The sequence below is a fragment of the Drosophila miranda genome, chromosome XR, assembly GCF_003369915.1.
Source record: "Drosophila miranda strain MSH22 chromosome XR, D.miranda_PacBio2.1, whole genome shotgun sequence".
NCBI lineage: Eukaryota > Metazoa > Arthropoda > Insecta > Diptera > Drosophilidae > Drosophila > Drosophila miranda.
Window position 1 is genome coordinate 30,835,806 of NC_046674.1, and position 5,185 is coordinate 30,840,990.

At 39.5% G+C, this 5,185-nt stretch overlaps 1 long non-coding RNA gene across 2 annotated transcripts; it reads left to right on the plus strand.

Moving 5' to 3' along the window:
• Positions 1 to 1,638: 1,638 nt before the first annotated feature.
• Positions 1,639 to 2,882, plus strand: LOC117186752. Of its 2 annotated transcripts, none has more exons than XR_004471670.1 (3): positions 1,639 to 2,409; positions 2,471 to 2,680; positions 2,751 to 2,882. It is a non-coding gene; the product is annotated as an uncharacterized LOC117186752 (long non-coding RNA). The 2 variants fall into 2 exon arrangements; XR_004471671.1 differs by having other exon boundaries at positions 1,639 to 2,196; positions 2,410 to 2,680.
• Positions 2,883 to 5,185: the final 2,303 nt, after the last annotated feature.

Below are 5,185 nucleotides of genomic sequence, written 5' to 3' on the forward strand. Positions count from 1 at the left end.
TCGTGATCGCTGGCGGTGTACACGTCGCTGATCCTTCATGGAGCGTGCCGGGCCAGCGCGGTGCTGGCGTAGGTGAGTTCGATGATCGGCCCTACACCTGCCCTGTTGAAGTTGTGTTGGACTTTAGATTTGTGGTGATAGTGGATGTGTGTAACGCCCATAAAGTATAAAAGCTCACAATTATAGAGAATAACTATTTCCACCAGATTGCCGATCTGGATCAGATCAAATCATTATTATAACCTGTGAAGGGACAAACCTTCACAAACATAAGAGCAACACCATCCCCTGGAGGGACAGCCCAGAGGGCTTATTATTTCAATATATTTCCTTAATTTACCCTGACAAAACCCTTAATCTTTGTTTATTTTGTCAGAACTTCAATTAATTTTCATTGATCTGCTGTTGATAGAAAGCGAGACCATTGTTACGGATTATCCCAGTTTATAGATGCTGATAAAAATGTTTTTCGTTCAATAATTTATGAAATATGAGTAACACAAAGGAGTAAATCTGGAGATAATTTATTGGGGAGCCCTTTACATTCCAACAGGACAACGCCCCGTGTCATAAAGCTAAAGTCGTTACCCAATTCTTAAATTACATTGGGGTTAATACTTTGGACTAGCCGCCTCAGAACCCAGACTTAAACATTGTCGAGAATTTCTGGTCGTATATAAAAAATAACCGGACTCCAAATTTGACAAGGAACAGTGAGAATACAATCTAAGAGGTGAAATCACTCTGGAGAGAAATTCTGTTGTCTTATATCCACAGCTTAGTGGAGTCAGTTCCGAGTCGTGTGCAAAAGGTGATAGAGGCACAGGCAGGATATATATTTTGCTGATTCATCATAAAAAGTTACTTCGTTCGTTTTAGTTTTTATACCCGATACTCAAAATGAGTATTGGGGTATATTAGATTTGTGGTGAAAATGGATGTGTGTAACGTCCAGAACGAATCGTTTCCGACCCAATAAAGTATATATAATCTTGATCAGTATCAATAGCTGAGTCGATTGAGCCCTGTCTGTCCGTCCCTATCAGCGCATAGTGCTCAAAGACTATAAGAGCTAGAGCAACGACATTTTATATCCGGACTTCTTTGATATGTCACTGTTACAAAAATGTTTTAAAACTTCGCAACGCCCACTTCCGCCCCCACAAAGGGCGAAAATCTGTGGCATTCACAATATTGCACATTCGAGAAAACTAAAAACGCACAATTATAGAGAATGACCATATCTATCCGGTTGCTGAATCTGGATGAGATCGGATAATTTTTATAGCCAAAAGGAACAAATCAATTTGCAGTGGTTAAGCAGCGCCCGACGTCACACTCAGACTGATTTTCTGTCTCTCTCGCACGCACTCTTAGTCGTGTCGTTCAATATTAGCGGCGTCTGCCGGAGGAGAGCCATACTGACTAAGTATCGGGTATAAATGTAGAGTTGCGGTCTCCGCAGCAACTCACAACGTTCCCCCTCGTTAATATTGTTTAGTTGGGTCGATTTAACACAAAGTAAAATTGACGTCAACGCCTTTTGATCCTTAAGTTCAAAAGCTGCACGTTGCTCATTTGTTGCACTTTCACTAAGCTCAATTTTACCATTGGCCACGATTGGCCACAAATCATTTTGTATGAGAACACTTCTCATCAAAACTTCCCATGTGCTATAATTGTTTTCGTCCAGTTTCTCAATATTGAAATTCATATATCCACTCATTTTTGATACTTATTGTCCCACTGTGCAAAATTTGTAACGACGACAATACTGTTGTCCCTGTCTTTCCTTTTTTTTTCGTTTTCTTTTATGTATCCCTCCGAGTTGCTATTCACACACAGACACTCACGATTTTCTAAGGCTTGGTGTACACACTTTTTGGTATACACGCCCTGTAGAACCAAAGGGGTCAATTGACCCCTCTCGAACTAGTTCTGCGCTGTTTACCGCGCAACTAGCTATTCAACTAGTTACGCGGGAAGCGAACGCGGACCAGGTCTTCGTCGACTACAATGTACTAGTTCTGCAACTAGTTACGCGGGAAGCGAACGCGGACCAGTCGAAAAAGAACCGAAAAACGAAGCCGCCTTCGGTTTGTTTTTGAAGGCGGCAAATACCCGCAATTCCGTGGAGTTACAGTGCCCACTCAGCTAGTTTTTACCGAGCCACGACATGCAATAAGCACCGAAATGGTAAGTTAATCGTGATATTTTACTGTAGTTGCGCTCGTGGAATGAAAGAGACAAGAATTTACACAAACAAAATGCATTTGTTTTCCTCGTTTGCTTTATGCGTTGATTTTGTTCACTTCTGTACAACATCTAATCGCTGGAAGAGTCTTTTGTGTAAACATTTATTAAAAAACTGGAAAAGAATTAATAAATAAATCAAATTAATATAAACAGGTACGTGCAAATATATATTATATATTTCAAATAAAATGATGAGCAAAAGGCATTTGCGTAGACTCCGTAAGAGTGAAAGGGAAGCTAACATTGCAAAGTTAGCGTTGTGCAGGAAAGATAACAGCAAGGAAATCGATTTTCCAGCCAGCTGGCGTTTTTAGCGGCTTAAACTTTATTTTGAGTGAGGAAATTGTTCTAGCCTATAACGTCGATGGGGTCCAAGGGAAGAAGGCCCTTAGGACCCACAAAGAATTTTTTGCAGCTTTGCTAGGTAAAATACCATTTACACTTCTAGAGATTTAAAAATTGTTCATATAAATTAAAACAAATATTAATTACAGAATGTATTCCGCCTGACGATGAGCCCCCCGAAAACACTGTGCGGAAGGCAATGCAAAGGATGAAGAAAAGGGTTTTTAAGAAGAAGTGTCTTGCCAAAAACCAGGAGTGGGCTAAGCATCATAAAATTAAAAATTATTCGTTATAATGAAACACATTGTGTTTTTATTTTTGTATTATTCCAGACTGCCAGATTGACTACTACCAATAGTCAGTTCGGAACTAGTTACTGGTAACTAGAGCTAGCTAAGGTAATCGAAGGGTAGTCGAGTGGGGAACTAGTTGCTGGCTTTCTACTGGTAACTAGTTCGGAACTACCTCCTGAACTACCTCCTACGGGTAATCGAAGGCTAATCGAGCGGGAACCAGGGGTGGTTCCGCCCTAGGACATGCATGTGTTAAATTCTCCGCTGAAATACATTGCGGGTAATCGATCTGGAACCAGGGAGGTGAGAATGGTAGCTAGTGCGGCACCAGTGCGGAACTAGGTGCCTGGTACTAGAGGGACACGCAATTTTGTACGGCTTGGTATACACAGTTTTTGGTATTGTGTTTTCTGATCCGTTGGGACTTCTTTATTTTGGACTTAAAACCACGGCAACGGTCCGATTCGCTGCAAAATTCTAATCAAAAAACACAATGCGAATCTCTGTTGAATTTGTTCAACTTGTTTTTTTCCTTTTCTATGTAAACACACACCAATGAGTCTATGCCGTTTTTTTTCGACACTGCTTTTCACTAAGCACCAAACAATGTTTATTGTTTCTCACTGTTTTTGTTTAATACTTTCTGGGTGCCTGGGCCAATAACCTGTTAAAGTTATTTTATTTGTAATACTGCAGAAGATCAGTATACAGAATTATATGTACTTCCGAGTAACATACGCAAGAGACTGACGCCGAAAGAAGAACATCGATATGAGAACATCGATATGCAGCAGGGCACATGCGCAGTGTTGTTAGAGATCAATATCTAATTATCGTGGCGGTCACTTTGTTCAGATTTATAATGGCTGTGTTGAGAGATTTGGTAAAGAATAACAAAGCAGCAGTCTATATGGATGACGTTATTATTTGTAGTCAAGATATAGAAGAGGGTTTGTTAAAGTTGAGAAAAGTACTGAAGATAGCGGAAATGAATGGGCTACGTATAAATTGGAGAAAGTGTCAGCAGTTACCACAAAAGGTTAATTTTCTGGGGTATATAATAGAAAAGAATACGATAAGACCAAGTGATGAGAAGACAAGGTCAGTCGAAAAATTCCCAGTGCCAGTTGATAAAAAAGCAGTGCAGCGTTTCATAGGATTGACTTCTTATTTCCGAAAGTTTATTGAGGGTTATGCTGTTATTGCAAAACCATTGACAGATCTGCTGCGGAAGGATGTTAAATTCGAATTTAAGGAGATACATAAGGTTGCGTTTGAACAACTAAAAGTAGCATTGATTAGTAGACCTGTTTTAGAAATGTACAACCCGAAGTTGGAGACAGAAATCAATACTGATGCATCAAAATGGGGATATGGAGCCGTGTTACTGCAAAAGAGTTGGGAAGACAGCCAATTCCATCCAGTTCAATATATGAGCCGTAGGACTAAGCCATGTGAAGAGAAATATCCTGCTTATGTCCTCGAGGTTCTGGCAATTATCGAAGCTTTAGTGAAATGGCGTGTATACGTTTTGGGTATAAAGTTCAAAATTGTCACAGATTGTAATGCATTTACAATGGGCCATGTACCTACAAGATTTTAATTATGTTATAGAGCATCGCTCAGGAACGAAGATGAGGCACGTTGACGCGTTGAGTTGTGTATCTTGTTTTATGGTGACCGAAAGTATAGCTTATCGTTTGAAAGAAGCTCAGCTAACCGACGATTGGGTTAAGGCTGTTAAAAGTATTGTGGAGGACAAGGAATATGAGGATTATTATATTCAGAATCAGATTTTGTTTAAAGATCCGGATAAGGAGCTTATTGTAATACCAGCTCAGTTGGAAAATGAAATTATATTAATAGCACATAAGCAAGGACATTTTTCAGTTAAAAAAACACAAGATATAATTGAAAAGTCGTATTATATACCGAAGTTAAAAGACAAAGTTTGGCGCGTAGTAAATAGTTGTGTCGAGTGTATCATTGTCAATGAAAAGACAGGAAAACGTGAGGGTTATTTGCAACCAATAGACAAGAGTGATAGGCCGTTACAAACGTATCACATTGATCACGACCAATGGAAATGAATAAAAAACAGTACAATTATATACTGGTTGTCGTTGATGGTTTTTCTAAGTTTGTTTGGTTATATTCTACTCGTAGTACAGGCGTTGAAGAGGTCGTTAAGTGTTTGGAAATTCAGGGGACTAGTTTTGGTAATCCGAATAGAATAGTGACGGATAGAGGTGCAGCGTTTATGTCCAATTTGTTTCGTGAATATTGTGAGA